At 47.1% G+C, this 17,701-nt stretch overlaps 1 protein-coding gene across 1 annotated transcript in view; it reads right to left on the bottom strand.

Moving 5' to 3' along the window:
- LOC310947118 (sodium/calcium exchanger 2-like) overlaps nucleotides 1-14,976 on the bottom strand; it is a 178,470-nt gene extending 163,494 nt beyond the window's left edge. The window contains exon 1 of the mRNA XM_083913793.1: nucleotides 14,857-14,976. The gene's annotated coding sequence lies outside the window, so the exon portion shown is untranslated. The remainder of the gene's footprint in view (nucleotides 1-14,856) is intronic.
- Nucleotides 14,977-17,701: the final 2,725 nt, after the last annotated feature.

Below are 17,701 nucleotides of genomic sequence, written 5' to 3' on the forward strand. Positions count from 1 at the left end.
ACAGCGGCCCGTGACTGAATCACTTTGACACCCCTGTGCTAAAGGATCAACTGCACGCACGGTCAGTCTGAAGCAATCTTTTCAGGCGCGAGCAGGTTAAATGTGTCAAATTTGGTGAGAAACACTGAGCCTCATTCACCAATATCTTCCTAAATTTGTTTCTCAGAAAAATCCTGAGAAAAGTCTGCGCCTGACTCGTGACGGTTGCTTAAACCGCTGAATTGTCCGCACCTCCGCGTTTTTTCGCAAGTTGAAAGCGTGTGGTCGCCAATCCACACAAAAGGGCGTGAGACTGCAGGGCCGTGAGCAAACAGCCACACGCGGAAATGAGAAAGAAAAGATGAAAGAATCAAGTCAAGAATGTCCGAAAGATAGGTGAGCAAGTCATAATGCAAAAAAAGAGCCCATTTTAACCACATCTTTTGGATGTGCGGCTGCAATTTTAGTCTTTTCAGGCTGCATTACAAGAGGGACACTTTGACGAATGATTATAACAACAGACCCACATTCACACACAATGAGCAAAGAAATAAAAGGGAGGAGGGGGCGTTTATCTGCGGTGATAGATGGATTTAGAACGTGTACTGTTTTATCTTCTGCGCAGCACCATTGTTTGTGTCTCTCCCTCCCGTCGTAGGTCTTAATGAGTTCTGTGTAAAGCTGATGACGCAGGATGTTTAATCTGCTCTCGTGTCGGTCCTCTGGGTGAGCCTCAGCTCCAGACCCTGGATGTACAAGAGTGGGCGAGACTGACGGGAAGAGATTGAGTGAAAGTGAGAGACCTCGCCATACCACCCCCTACACACACACGCACATACACACACACACATACACACACACACTTCCTACAGCAGGACAACAGCCAATAGGGGGACAGCTGGTGTCACAGTTCCTGGGCTGAGACCAATGACTGTGTGTGGGCGGACCAGTGGGGTGTGGGGTGTATCGTGTCTGTTTGTGCATGCATACGTGTGTGTGTGTGTGTGTGTGTGTGTGCATGTGTGTGTGTGTGTGTGTGTGTGTGTGTGTGTGTGTGTGTGTGTGTGTGTGTGTGTGTGTGTGTGTGTTGGGTGGGGTATGATGGTCATCTCAGCGGGTGATCCGTCTCCGTCTGTGAGCACAGCAATCTGTTAAAGGAGGGCGGAGGATGTGTGTGTGAGTGTGTGTTCTCAAATGTATATAATATATACATATATACGTGTAACACATATTAATAAAACTACTACAGAAGACGCTAAGGGCGGGCGGTGATTCAATATGACCATTTCTATTTGGAGCGAAGGCTTGCTGAATCAGTGAATCATCTTTTTAAGACACATTTTTATAGACTTGCTTTTATGTGACGTCGTCTTTTTATCGTCTTCTTACCCCGTCATCTGTTGTTCTTCTAGAAGCCAGAACAGTTCTTTAGGACAACTGTGTAAGTTTCTCCGAGGTGCACCTGAATGCACCATGAAGCCTACAGCTTTATGGTGCGTTCTTAGTTTGTTTACGTACTGTAAAAATGTTTCTGCAGGGGAGCAGGAGCATGTGACACGTCTGTTGTTCTGCCATCATCTCAGACTCATGAGCTGTGTTCGAAACCGTTCCCTATCACAGAAGAAGCTCACTTTATAGTGTGTGCGCCATTTTGTAGTGGTGTTTGAATTCTCCGGGGTTCATTTCATTCACTATATAGTCCACTTTAAAATAACCAAAAAAAAGTAATTTGAGTGTACATACACCTATACACTGCACTACATTGTACTCCCGTATACCACAATGCAATGCGGTCGTGTTTTACCAAAGGAGAAGAAGAAGCAGAAGAGGTGCTAACGGTCGCCAGAGAGCTAACTGATGATACCAACAACCGTGACTCATGAGCTCGCTGCTGTTACTCGCTTGTGAAATAAATAATGGATTGTATTTTCAGTCCTCACGGGTCTTTACAGAATCCACGTTACATTCATTCACACAGACGTACTTGGTGGTGATAAACTATGATAGTATCACAGCTGATAACTGGTGACACGTGGCTGCTAATCAGCGCCTGCGGCCCCTCCAACCGCTTCCTCAAACATGCAGCAGACATGCACATTCACACGCGGCAAGGTTGGTGACGTGTCTTGCCCAAGAACACAAGTATGGAACCGCCGACCCTTTGGATATTCCCCGACTCGCTCTACTAACTGGGCCACAGCCGTTGTCAGCTGTGAGCTATTACAGCTCGCAATCAGGACACACAACCGATGTTGCCAAAACCCCACTTTAACACCTTCAAATTTCAACTTTTTATTTGGGATTTAACATTGAAATTGACCCGAACATTAGTACGACCTTTGACCGTCCTCCTGAGAGCAGGTTTGTATCATAAACAGACTGAAAAACGGGTTCACAGCTCTGTTTGTTTACATGATGCTCCGGCGAATCTACTGACGCAACGATTTGTTGGAAAATTCCAGTGTAGTGTCCGAAATCTGGTCTGGTCATTCCCTATATAGTGCACTATTCAATAAACACTATATAGGGAATGAGTGAGTGAGTGAGGGAATGATTTTAAACACAGCTGAGGTGTCTCAGAAAGTGCAGCGGTTAAGCTAACGTTAGCTGCATGCTACTGCTGCGTCGTCTTTGCTGTTGTTTTTACAGCTTCGGTTCCTTCGACACTATTGATTTTATAATTAACGACCTTAGACGACAAATGATTCACAGCTGTTGTTCAGGGAAGGACCAGTCAGCGGAGACGGATTTGGAGCAGACCCAGCTAATCTAACAAAAGGGGGAGAGACGGCTCTGAAGAGACGGGGCCATTACAGCAAAAGCACAATCACTCTTGGCTGCGCAGAAGGAGCCGGAGTAACAATAAGAGACTCTGGCACTCACTCCGTGTCGACTCTGAGCACAGTTCGCTTCCTCTGAGAAACAGAGACTGTGGTCAGCGTGAATTCATGCAGTGATGATGAATTTCAATAGTGTCAACGTTTCACAGCAGAGAGAAAGTCACTAAAAGTACACTGAGATGTCCAAAACAACACGAGTACTGTATGTAATCAAACACTGCAGCTTCTGTCTCCACCCACACACATCAACGTCTTCTCTTCAACGGTTCTTTGGTCCCTTACGAAATATGACGGATGGTTAAGTTTAGGCACCAAAAGCTACCGTGACATGACCTGTGTAACATGACCGTTCGATATAATGCTGTGAAAGGACTCTTAGATTTAAATAAGCAGTCACACAGCAGACTTTTTGCGAGCAGGTGGGCGAGGAGCTCCGTACACTGGCGACATGGAGGATACAACGCAGCTTCTTTTTCTTTTGTTGGAGCGAGCGTTGAGCAATTTGATCGGAGCAAGGCAGCATATTCTCATCATCAGGTTTGCAGGATCTATCATCCATCATCTTCCCGGGGTCGATGGGGGGTGGAGCTGATCCAGCTGACATTAGGCGTGAGGCGGGGAACACCCTGGACAGGACGCCAGTCTATCACAGGGCACATAGAGACAATCAGAGACAGACAACCATTCACACCTACGGGTGATTTAGAGTCATCAATGAACCGAACACCTGCACGTCTTTGGACTGTTGGAGGAAACCGGAGAACCCGGAGAAAACCCACGCAGACACGGGGACAACATGCAAACTCCACACAGAAGGGCCCCAGTCTGGGATTCAAACCTTGCTGTGAGGCGACAGTGCTAACCACCACACCACCGTGCGCTAGAGGGACGGGCGCAAGATGGACGAAAGCATTTGCCATGTTTTCATTAATCAATATCATAAGATATCTTACAAAAATTTGGGCTTGTATGGAAGTCAACCACGAGGCGGTGACGGACCAGAAGCGGACCACGACTGTTGCTTTTGGTGTCAGTTAACTACCGTTATGTGACCGGTTCTAGCCAACAAAAGGTGACGGTTAGGATTAAAACATAGGTTGGTGTTTGGTTGAATAGGTCAGACACATGAACGGCAGCTTATACTACTTCCCATGCTGTTAATCCGTGGAATACACAGGAATTACTGCACATTACTTTTCGTTGTATATGTACGTAGCATGCATGAGAACAGCCCGAGTGAGGGGAAGTCTGGGCTGAGCACGGAGAGATATTAAGCAGCGAGGAGCGGCTTCGAGTCGAGGACCGAAGGAAACGTACTCGGGCTGGAGTGGACTACATTTAGCATCAAACAGCATGACAAGCAAGCAGGGTATTGAGCAAAGTTGTGGGGAAATAATAATAATTTTCAATGGCGTATTCCTTTAATATACTTAATTAGACGAACTGTGTATTAAATATAGTTTTTCTCGACATCCCTGGTAGTGATCTCAAACGACTCGTGTGGTGCCATATGACTTCACTAACCACAATAACTCTCCTTGTCCTTCTCTTGATCCCAGAGGAGAGCTAGGACACGCACGAGTGGACACATTTACTGCCTGTCAGTCACGCAGAGAGGTAAAGTGGAGGTGCAGGGCTCAGAAGAGAGAGGGTGGAGGACGTGTGAAGAGAAGAGTAAAGGATGACTGGGCAGATATTGAATCTGTCAGTCAGTCAGTCAGGCAGGGAGGAGGAAGGTAAGGATATTTAGTCTGTTTTATCTCTGGATCACTGCAGTAAAGTACATCTCATCTTACTTTACATAGCATCACCATGATGTCGTCATGTGAGATGACAGCTATTGGATGGTTTCCATGAACCATTTGAGAATTGATGTTCCCCCCAGGATGAATAAGGCCTGGTCCACACGAACACGGGTCATTTCCAAACCTAACTTTTATGGCCCCAGGTTAAGAAGAAAATTCCCATCCACACCACCGGTGTGATAAAAAATATCTCCGTCCACATGAATCTGCAAAATCCGCCTCAAACACTATCATGCACATGCCAAAGCAGTAGGTGGTGATAGCGCTCCTAACAGGAAGGCCATTTTAGCCAATCACAAGGCTGGAAAAATTAACTGACAGTGAGGGCGCACTCACACTGTCCATCCGTACCGTGCCCAAGCACGTTTCACGACTAGAGTCTAGTTCCTTTGACCAGTGTGAGTGCAACCGTACCACGTCTAGGAGCGGCACACTTTCCGTCCACGGCCCGTTTGGGAGAGGTGGGCTTTAGTAAAGCGCGTTTGCACATGTACGAGCACGAGCGTGCGCACGTGTACGAGCACGAGGCCTACGGCGGTTCTGAGGTCATTTCCTGTGCGCCTGTTGGGACATAGAAAAAAGAAGGAGGGACCATGCAACGTCGACTAAACGGGGTCGTGACGCATCACAAAAACGTTACCATGTTTTCTGCTCTGCTTTGCATTATGTGGCCAAAAGACCGTGCGTTTTTGTAAACAAAGCTACACATCGCGATGACGTCATCAATGCGTGTGACGTGTTACGGCGTGATGACGTATAGGCAGCAAGAAGCATTCGCAGATGCCCAGGTAGTGTGAGTACAAACGGGCCTAGCCAGCGGGGGGAGAGGGTACCCTAAAGCACAGGGCACGGTACATATGCACAGTGGGAGTGCGCCCTGAGACACACACAAAGTGCTGAGAACTTGATAATCAGCAGCAGTATTGTGGCTCGGTCTTCCATAACAGCAACTCCGTCAGCTGGTCACGTCTAGAGCGCTCCAGACGTCTCCATGGATACAACGACGACTGTTCACCATCGCACAGTGTGGCGTCAAACAATGTAGACAAAGAATTAGAAACCGGACCTTTCCAAAAAGTTCACCCTGGAGCCACAACTGCGGTTACGTGAGGATGATAGTCATACTCACGGCCCCTAAATGACTTTGTTGTTGCACCATCATCGTCCGATATTTTGGTTTACGACCAACTACCTGCAAAACTACAGACATTCCCATCAGCTATTATCAAATGTTAGCATGCTACCGTGCTAAAATGGTGCCCATGGTGACCATTAAACCTGCTAAGTGCTTCTCATTTCAGATTCTTATCAGTCAGACATGGAGAGGACGAATATCCACGGGTGTTAAACAGATGGGAGAGGAGGTGAAGCCCGTGGCTCAGAGAAGGAGGAACACGAGGAGCCAGAAAAGGAGAGGGTCGTGGAGCGGGCGCCTTTCATCTCCGGTCATTGAATTAACATCACAGAGAGGCGAGAAATCACCATCCTTCAAACCCACAGTCCACTCAGAGCCAACCCGACCTGCCGCTGCCCACACGAGAGCTGCAGAGGGTCGACCACACTGCACTGACAACGCTCGCTGCACCGACACCGCTCGCTGCACACCCGCGGGTGACGGGCGGAGGAGTCAAGTGTGGGAGCAGAGTGTGAGGGGAAAGGGAGGAGAAGATACTGGAGAACAGAGAAGGAGGGCAGAGGATGAGAGGAGAGGGGGGGGAAAGACAGAATAAAGGAAACAATGAAGGAAAAAGGAATGATGAGGACATAGGAGGAGAAAAGGGAGGGAAAGGATGGAGGGATGGAGGAGTTGAAAGGAGAGATGAAGGGAAAGAGCACGAAAGAGGGAGGTGAGTAAGAGAGAAGAGGATGACAAACGAGCTGTTGAAAGAGAAGGCAGAAGAAAAAGTCATTTAATAGATGGGAGGAAAGGAGGAGGACGAGAAGGAGGTAAAGATTAGATGACGGATGAGGAGGGATGAAAGGGAAGCAAGTGGACGAGAGATAAAAAAAAAAAAAGGACAAATACAGAAAAGACAAGGGGAAGAAGGTCGAGAGAGCCGAAGGGGCGGACGAATAAAAAAGGATGGAGGGATGAAAGAAGAGAGGAGAAGAGATGGAAAGAGCTGGTCATGAGAGGCCCTGCAGCTGATTCTGGTGTTGGCTGTAAACTCTCCTCCATCAGCCTCAGTGCCTCTGGAGGCCTCTGAGCACACACACACACACACACACACACACACACACACACACACACACACACGCACGCACGCACGCACGCACGCACGCACGCACGCACGCACGCACGCACGCACGCACGCACGCACGCACGCACGCACACACACACACACACACACACACACACACACACACACACACACACACACACACACACACACACACACACACACACAGGTAAGAACACGCGCTAATGATGCACGATCCCTCAAGTACAGAGAAAAACAGACTGATGCACAAACACCGGGGCCAGAGCAGAGGAAGAGTACGGAGACTGCGATACACACATTGTATTCATTTATGACTCAGCGCTTGTTCCTCTTATCAAAAGTAATATTTGCAGAAACAAATCTCCTTGAGCAGAAAGGACTAAAGACTCTCTTTTGGATGTCAAGTTCAGGTTCAAGTTATCTGCGTTTCCTGTCCGTGAACACACACAGCTGATGCAGAGAGGCTCCTCCCCCTCGCCACAGGCAGACCACGCTGGATAGAGTCACTACATCGTGGTCACATTCAGGTCAATATACGCTTTCAGCAGATTACCTTTGAGGTCATTGTTTTGGATTGTTGCATCAATAATAAACATACATTTTGCTTCTGTGCTGCAGCACAACACTCAAGTTTGTGTGTGTGTGTGTGTGTGTACGTAAAGAACCTCTTGCTTCTGCGCTTGACTCGAGACACACACACCTTTAGATTTAGGAACCGGCTTTTCACCTCACCGTCAGAGAAGGTGACCTAGTGCGACCTACTGTGACCTAGGGTGCACTCACACTGTCCTTCCGCACCGGGCCAAAACCGTTTTTTCAGCTAAAGCCTAGTGCGTTTGACCAGTGTGAGTGCATCCGCTCCGCGCATAGCTGGGGCCAGCTGGCCGTCCACGGCCCGTCTGAGAGAGGTGGGCTTTAGTAAAGCACGTTTGCACGTGTACGAGCACGAGGCCTACGGCGGTTCTGAGGTCATTTCCTGTGCGCCTGTTGGGACGTAGAAAAAAGAAGGAGGGACCATGCGCGGACATTTCAAACAATGGCGGTGAAAGGTTCACGTTGGTGTGATGCGGAGGTGCAGTGTTTACTGCAGATTTGGTCGATGAAAAGATTCAAAAACTCTGCTCTGATAGAACAACATAAATAATCCGGTTTTTAAAAAAATCCACAGCGCCCGTATCATCCTGTGCACTTAGCCAGCCTACCTCCATGTAGCGTGTACTCCATACTGTTTATCGATGAGAGAAGGAATCTTGTGCACGCGCACAGACGAGCACTGGATGGGAGGGAGGGGAGGAGCTCGGTGGTAGAGGGGGAGGGGCGTGAGAGTTGTAAACATTCAAAACGTGTCAACTCGATCTCCCAGACTCGCCCACCGCAGCTTTAACAAGCGAACTTATTCTATTTTGTTCTTTTAACCCAAACCGTGATCTTCTTTTCAGGAACCTGATGGAGTTGTTTCGTTCAATTCAAACGAGGTGCAACCTCAGTTTTCATGTCGTGACTGAAAATGCAGTCGAGTTGAGTGGGAAGGTGGTTTTGCATGAGACGGGGTTAACGGGCGACACCGTCCTCCTCATTCATATTCACAGGCTGTAGAGACGGATGAGAGAGGGACAGCGAGGCAGGAAAGGGTAAGTGAGACAAAATTTATTCCAGACAGATGAAATCATTTAGAGAGAAGGACAGAGGAGGAGAGGACGGCCGAGGTTAAGTGAAAAGGTGAGAAGGAAGGAAGAGGTGGAGAGAGAGGAAGCTAAGATCACACATCGGCTCACAGCACAGCTCGACCCATAATGCACCTCTGCAGTTTAAAGTTGAAAACTCATTTAAATATGTTGGAGTCTGTCCTGTCTTTGGGGTTTCTGTCTTGAGCATTTCCTGTTTTATTTTGAAAGGTAACTCTCCTCTCGTTCCAGGTCACTTGCCCTTCCTCCTCTTGTGTCACCGGTCTGACGTCCTCCCCTGATCCTTGATTGTTTGATTGTTTATGTGAGAAAAAACACCTTGACCCACGAAGAAGATTTCATTTCATCACATTTTCCAGAACACTGAAAAAAGGGATGAGACACTGAATCAGTCTGAGTATTTAAATATCAGGCCTCTGCATTGAAAGGACTTCATTCATTCATTCATCTTCAACCTCTTGTCCCTGTCGGGGTCGCGGGGGGCTGAAGCCGATCCCAGCTGACATCGGGCGTGAGGCGGGGTCCACCCTGGACAGGACGCCAGTCTATCACAGGGCACATAGAGACGAACAGAGACAGACAACCATTCACACCTACGGGTGATTTAGAGTCATTAATGAACCTAACACCTGCACGTCTTTGGACTGTGGGAGGAAACCGGAGAACCCGGAGAAAACCCACGCAGACACGGGGACAACATTGAAAGGACTTGCACAAGTTCATTTGAGTTTGCATGAAAGACTTTAAACCAGGAGTCAACACATGAAGAAACAGCTGAATATGAGGAACTCCGGGTCTGTCCATCCGTCTGTCTGCCTCTCTGTCTCGTTTGACATGTTTCTGCTCTTTCTGCTGTTGTGATTCCTCATTCATCTCCTGTCTCACAGGCTCTTTTTATCTCATCTCAGGCTTCGTCTTCTGCCCGTCTTCCTGTCTCAAAGTCCATCTCCTGGATGTTATCGGACATCAGCGCTCCGGAGACTCTGTCCGTCTGTTTACCTGTTTTTTTTTAATCCTGCACGACGAAACTGGAGGTGCGGCGGCCGGAGAAGAGCGGCCATGTTTTTGTTTACTTGTTTGCTGTATCTCACGCATCACTGCACCCCCGCCTTCTCAAATTTACTGCTAAATCTCCAGAGTGCCCGTCCCTGCAGACAAAAAAAATCAATCCCCCTGTCTCCGTTTATATGAACCTGACACACTCACACGCGTAATTTTACCCTGCGCCAATCAGCCGGATCATTTGTGGTAATTAAAAACGGTGAAAAGAGGCCGGATGAGAGGCTGGAGGCATGGAAACAGCCCTGAATGTCTCCCGAGTGGGCAATCAGATGAGAGGACGGAGGAGGAGTCAGGAGACAGGATGAAGACGGATGGTGAGGTGCTGAGACGTAAGAACATGGAGAAATAATTATAATGAAGGAGAAACATGTTTGTCTCCTTTAATTTGTTGCTCTTTGTGTCTTCTTTACGTTCGGTGTGTCACACTCGTAGAGAGGTCCTGCTTTAGTCCTCTTCAGTCGGCCGTGTGTTTAAACCTGCATGCTCGTTCGTCTACAGGAGTTTTTAAAACTAGTGTTGAGTTTTTGTCGCAGGTTCGAGCACTCAGAACCAAAGAACAGAGGGTTGTGTTTCAGTCAACGTGCACAGAAGCCCAATGACTCGTTGGTTTGGATAAGACACCGTAAGGCTGCAACTGGTGACTCTTTTCACAATGATCCGATTCATCTTTTCATCAATAAAACATTAGAAAACAGTGAGAAATGAGGATATCCCAGAGCCCAAGGCGGCTTCTTTATAACTTGTTTCGCCCGAGCTAACATCCAAAACACATTTATGTTCAATTTAGTACGAAAGACAAAGAGACGCAGCAAGTTCTGCAGGCTGAAATTCTGATTGACCTCAAACAGGAAGCACGTTATGACCGTCCGTCCTGTCCTCGTCCCAAAGACGTTAGAAAAATCGTAATAACATTAGACCCCTGACAAATCATCGCTCCAACAGCCACGCTGGGCTCTTTCTTTGGTGCTACAGAGTGGATGATAATCTTTTCCCTGAGTTTACCATCGATGCTTTTGGAGTTTTCTCTATGGGTCACTCTTTCATTTCTTTCTGGGGGGGGGGGTTCACACGTTGTATTAGTCCTGCAACTGCAAACTCAGATTGGATACATCCATCCATCCATCCATCCATCTTCAACCACGTGTCCCTGTCGGGGTCGCGGGGTGCTGGAGCCGATCCCAGCTGACATCGGGCGTGAGGCGGGGTCCACCCTGGACAGGACGCCAGTCTATCACAGGACACATAGAGACGAACAGAGACAGACAACCATTCACACCTACGGGCGACTTAGAGTCATCAATGAACCTAAGTTTAAAGTAAATCACATTGACTTTAGCTTTCACATGGGACACGAAAAGTGGTCTCCTGGTGAAAGTCCTATTTGTTTGACCCATGCATCCACCCCGACCTTCTCCCTATGTAGATTGTCTTGCTCTCTATACTATGTTGCCTGACTTTCTCTGTAGAGGCAGCCCTAGATGTACGAACAGTGACTGAGAACAGCATTTTAAATATATATATAGTGTTCCACTTTATTGTGCATTTTACTTCATACTGCAAAAGTAGTATTTGGATACTTCATTTCACGTCTTTGGACTGTGGGAGGAAACCGGAGAACCCGGAGAAAACCCACGCAGACACGGGCAGAACACGCAAACTCCACACAGAAGGGCCCCAGCCGGGATTCGAACCATACAGACTCAAAAAATGTCAACTAGCTTGTGGCGAAGGGTTCTGAGATCGGTAACAGGCAGATGGTGGAAGAGGAACAACGGGAGGGACAAAGTCTGATTCCCGGCCACGCACCGGATGTGAGACTTGACCCCAGCATCGCTCCGTCGCATCGGGTGACAGATGGGAGAGTTATCGCCTTCACAGCAGAGTAGGAGAGTATGCATCGGCCGACAACTGCACACGGCTGTGGTGTGGTTGTGCTGATGGAGCTTTTTTTTTCCCCGAGTGTGATTTGTAAATGTGCGATTGTGATGAAAGAGCAGCACAACGCCCCCCAAGGTAAATAAAGGTTAGAAGATGCAGAAAACAGGCCAACAAATGTCCCCACGTGTGTGTGTGTGTGTGTGTGTGTGTGTGTGTGTGTGTGTGTGTGTGTGTGTGTGTGTGTGTGTGTGCCGTGGCTCATGATAAGAGAATCTGCCAAAGGCTCCAGGGGAAAAAAACGGATGGGAGGAGACGAGAGGCGGGGAGGGAGAAGACAGAAGGAAGCCAGAGTGAAAGAGAGAGAGAGAGAGCTTGGAGATAATGGAGAAGAGGAAGAGAGAAGGAACCAGAGAGAGGAAGGAGGAGCGTTAATGAATAATCCATCAGCCAACGGAGAGGTGAAGCTTGGATTCTGCTCAGAAGCTAAACATGCAAACAAAAACTCAAGTGTCATCGTTCCAAACTGCTGCCCGAGCAGCCGGAAACACACCGTCCACTTAGTTTGATCCTTCCTAAAACATCAGGGACGTCTAATCCACTTTACCCCTGTGACGCTCCTGCAGGTGCTCGGCTGTTTCTCTACTGCTGCATCTGCACCTTACAGCCCTTTTCCTTCAAAGATGGAGGGAGGGAGGGGAGTTGTACGGCCTCATTGACAGAGAGATGGATGGATGGAGGGAGGGCTGGGCGGAGGGCTGGTGCAGGGAAAAACAAGGGAAGCCCCGGAAAAACTGCAGAGACAGAGAGAAAGGAAAAGCCCAGGGAAGCCCCGCTGCAGCTTCTGTGCACGGGAGGAGGAGGAGGAGGAGGAGGAGGAGGAGGAGGATCTCCACTTCCCTTCTCTATCTCCGTTCCTTCTCTGCTGCAGCCCGGCCGATGACAGAACCACCCCCCTCATTAAAACTACAGCCGGACTTCACACTGAATGCATCAACCGTTGTAAATTTGGATTCAAGTGCTGTGCATCACCTGTGTGTGCCCTGCAGATGTGCCTACAGCTCACACACAGCTCCAGTCATCCACAGCACAATCTGAGAGCAATTAAAACTCTACAGGGTGAAAGATGTGACATGCATGCGTGCAAATTGTTGGGCCTTTATTTGGATTTCCTTCATACATGTGCACAGTTGTGGTCTGTATCCGGTCAGGACGCACGGTTACGCAACAGCAGTGAGCGTGTCTGCACCCCCCCACCCCCCCTAAAAGGTGAAATGAAGCGGGGAGTGGGGAGGAGAATACGGGAGGAGGTAAGGGACTGCTGTCGGGACACATTAGGGTGGAGAGACATGAATGGAGCAGCCCAACCTGAGCCGGAGCCCTGCTCGGACACACCACTCCGCTGCGTCAAGGTTGACAGATAGAGACCGGAAGAAGGCGGAAGATGAGCAAAGTAGTTTTCAAGATAAAAGCTTAAAAATGTTTACATTAAAGAAAAACACTGATATAATAGAGATGCAGCCTCATTGATGCAGGGAAATGAAATCCTCAGTAATCACACAGCTGATACAGCTCATCTAATATTATAATAATATATATATATACGCAGACTTAAAGTGTAATTTTGGCGTAAAATCCTCCGCATTCAAAGGTCTTTTTTAACCACTAATCCTGCTGAAAATAACAGCAAACCTCTGCAGCAGCATGAGAAGAGTCCCTACACAGGAAACAAAGCACCAATGGGCTCCTTCCTTTGGGATTGACTTTGGTAATCCACTTGAATGGACTTTACTATGAGAGGAGCTGGTACAGGGGCCAGTAGGTAAGTCTTTAAAACACTCTTTAATAAACTCCAGGTTCACTAACTACGTTGTTGGTGCTTTGTTTTGTGTGTAGGGACTCTTCTCATGCTGCTGCAGAGGTTTGCTGTTATTTTCAGCAGCATTAGTGGTTAAAAAAGACCTTTGAATGTCTTCACCGTACTGCCCCGAGCTAATCAGTGTCTGGGATATCTCTGCTAATAGTTGTTATATGAAAAATAAAAAATAAAATGTCTTGATGGCTTATTCAAGCTGTGGATTTGCCGAAAAAGACACTGCCACTGGAATTTATGTCATTTATATAATTATTAGTGCAGATCAGTGACCAATACTTAGAAAATGCACATGTGCATAAAAACTCCTCACATTTAGTGCCTCCATAGCAACACAATAATCCAAAGATAATATTCTGAAAGAGAGAATAACTGTAATTCTGCTGATGCACCAACCCAAGAGACACTACGAAAGAGCATATTGTATGAAACCGTGTGGATTAAATATAATCACACTGCACTAACGACATCAAATAAGAGTGCACACTCACATTAAGGCTCTAAAAGCACGTTTAACAGCATGCTTTTATTTTGACAGTCCAATCAGAAGTGGCAGGTTTCTTTCTGCTGACTTGACACTTGGTCTCCGCAGCCGAGAGGCGCAGTATCACCACCACACACGCACGCACGCACACACACACACACACACACACACACACACACACACACACACACACACACACACACACACACACACACACACACACACACACACACACACACGCAAAACCGAACCTCCAGATGATGGACCATTTAGGAGACGTTTGATATTCTCCCCAGTTCATGTCACACACACACACACACACATACACACACACACACACCCGACAGAAAACACACATTATATTAAAAAAGTGCAGATGTGTGATTCACGGTTGTCTCTGCAGCTCCAGCAGCACAGATGTCAAAGAGTTGTTGGTGCTGTTGCTCTGTGCCACGGAACACACACACACACACACACACACACACACACACACACACACACACACACACACACACACACACACACACAATCCCAGCGCTCCCGGGGCTGCACGGACTCCCTCTGGGGGGCCACGCCGGGCAGTGACGCTCATTAGGCGGGGAGGCACTTTGGATGTACGCGCCGGGGCAGGAGCTCAGTCTGAGAGCATCTGACTGAGAAAAGCCGCAACATCTTTAGCATTTCACTCACGCTCCCACAAAACTTCAGGCTGGGAATATAGGGCACGGATGCTCCCGGGTGGAAACACCACCCTGTCTGCGTGGAGCAGGTTTTTTAAATCTCACTGCACATATTAAAGCCTGTCACAGCACAGGCGCGGACACTTGCCCATCTCCGGGCTTTAAGGCACAGCGGCACTTCCACGGAGACACTCTAGTTTCAGCTCCACATGGTCGTGTCCACGGGCACAGTCAGCGGCGCACGGGAGCAAGTGCGCACCACACACACACACACACACACACACCAACCAACAAACAAACAAAAACGCACCAAAGGCGGAGGAGGAGTGTGTGAAGGAAAACCACTCTTACCTTGTGTTCTAGTGCCGGACACGCGAGGCACCACGCATCGTCTCTGATGTTAGTGTGGAAGAGTGGGAGAGGAAACTGTACTCGCTGCTGCCGCTGCTGCCGCTCCGTGCTCCGTGCTCCCTCTCTCTCTCTCTCTGATACACTCTACAAACTGCACACACACACACACACACACACACACACACACACACACAAGCACTCGCGCTCCCCCTCCCCGCGGTCCCTCTCCACCACAACGCATCACACACAGCGCGCAGCCGGGCGGGGTAGAGAGGAGCGCGGTCCGTCCTCGGGGGCGCGGATGGATGAGGGAGAGGAGAGGAGGAGAGGAGGAGAGGAGGAGAGGAGGAGAGGAGAGGAGAGGAGAGGAGGAGAGTAGATGAGAGGAGATGAGAGGAGAGGAGAGGAGAGGAGAGGAGAGGAGAGGAGAGGAGAGGAGAGGAGAGGAGAGGGGAGGTTTTCCATATCCATTTATTTCACTATTTCAGGGATACACCCAATGATTTTTACCTCAAACAAAAAGAAATACAACCATTCAAACCAGTGGACCATCAATAAACTGATATTAAACATTAATGAGCAGCTCTCCATCCCTCCTCACAGAGCACAGCACCTCCCCAACAGCCCACATGTGGCTGAAGGCCTGCACATTGTCCATCATTGTGTAATGGGTGTGATTCACCCTCAGTCTGGCTTTCACCAATCCTGTCAGAACAGGCACCGGCTCCACACAACCACCATCCTGGAACCGGTTCCTATACTTGTCAGCCAGATGGCCACCTTAGCAGCACCGGACAGAAAGTTTAGCAGGAGGCGCACAGTTGTTCTCCCTCCTGGTAGCTTGAGACAGGCCCATCTGACTCCTCCGCGCAGTAGATCTCTCCAAACTGAAAAAGAAGGAGTCTGGAGCGTCCATATCCCTGAGCTGGAGGAAGCGAGACCTGACCAAAGCTCCCTTCACCCTTTCCTGCAGGAAGGAGCTCAACTCCAACCTCTTCTCTTGCAGTTGTTGGGCCACACCTGCACCAGGGGCCCTCTGAAGGCCCTGCTCCATACCACAGTGACAGATGCTGGCTTCAAGTGCCTCCACTGCAGCTTTAACCCTAGTGGTGGAATACGATGTGTACTGCTGACAAAACTCAACTTATATGAGTTTTGCCGACATCCCATCACTGCTTCAAAGAGATGAAATCGTTTTTCTTTAGTCTCCACTGCTGCCCAGACTTGTTAGAGCTTTGGCAAAAGTGTTTGTCTTAAAGCAGTTTAGCATTAAAAGACCAGTTTTTCATTCAATTCTCAATTTGTTTATTTTATTATTTTATTATTTACTTTTACATTTTTTTCCTCCTTGTTGCTCCAATTAAATTTCTGCATTTTATCAGGGCTCGTCATAGTTCAAAACACACACACACACACACACACACACACACACACACACACACACACTATTAGAACTCTACAGAAGTCTCTCTAAACCCTAGTATCTATACTTCTACAGAACTATTTCTAAACCCTAGTATCTATACTTCTACAGAACTATTTCTAAACCCTAGTATCTTTACTTCTACAGAACTATTTCTAAACCCTAGTATCTATACTTCTACAGAACTATTTCTAAACCCTAGTATCTATACTTCTACAGAACTATTTCTAAACCCTAGTATCTATACTTCTACAGAAGTCTTTCTAAACCCTAGTATCTATACTTCTACAGAACTATTTCTAAACCCTAGTATCTATACTTCTACAGAACTATTTCTAAACCCTAGTATCTATACTTCTACAGAAGTCTTTCTAAACCCTAGTATCTATACTTCTACAGAAGTCTTTCTAAACCCTAGTATCTATACTTCTACAGAACTATTTCTAAACCCTAGTATCTATACTTCTACAGAAGTCTTTCTAAACCCTAGTATCTATACTTCTACAGAAGTCTTTCTAAACCCTAGTATCTATACTTCTACAGAAGTCTTTCTAAACCCTAGTATCTATACTTCTACAGAAGTCTCTCTAAACCCTAGTATCTATACTTCTACAGAAGTCTCTCTAAACCCTAGTATCTATACTTCTACAGAACTATTTCTAAACCCTAGTATCTATACTTCTACAGAAGTCTTTCTTAACCCTAGTATCTATACTTCTACAGAACTATTTCTAAACCTTAGTATCTATACTTCTACAGAAGTCTTTCTTAACCCTAGTATCTATACTTCTACAGAAGTCTTTCTAAACCCTAGTATCTATACTTCTACAGAACTATTTCTAAACCCTAGTATCTATACTTCTACAGAAGTCTTTCTAAACCCTAGTATCTATACTTCTACATAGGTCTTTCTAAACCCTAGTATCTATACTTCTACAGAAGTCTTTCTAAACCCTAGTATCTATACTTCTACAGAAGTCTTTCTAAACCCTAGTATCTATACTTCTACAGAAGTCTTTCTAAACCCTAGTATCTATACTTCTACAGAAGTCTTTCTAAACCCTAGTATCTATACTTCTACAGAAGTCTTTCTAAACCCTAGTATCTATACTTCTACAGAAGTCTTTCTAAACCCTAGTATCTATACTTCTACAGAAGTACTTCTAAACCCTAGTATCTATACTTCTACATAGGTCTTTCTAAACCCTAGTATCTATACTTCTACAGAAGTCTTTCTAAACCCTAGTATCTTTACTTCTACAGAAGTCTTTCTAAACCCTAGTATCTATACTTCTACAGAACTATTTCTAAACCCTAGTATCTATACTTCTACAGAAGTCTTTCTAAACCCTAGTATCTATACTTCTACATAGGTCTTTCTAAACCCTAGTATCTATACTTCTACAGAAGTCTTTCTAAACC

The sequence above is a fragment of the Echiichthys vipera genome (genome assembly GCF_963691815.1).
Source record: "Echiichthys vipera genome assembly, chromosome: 5".
In the NCBI taxonomy this organism is placed as follows: Eukaryota; Metazoa; Chordata; class Actinopteri; order Perciformes; family Trachinidae; genus Echiichthys; species Echiichthys vipera.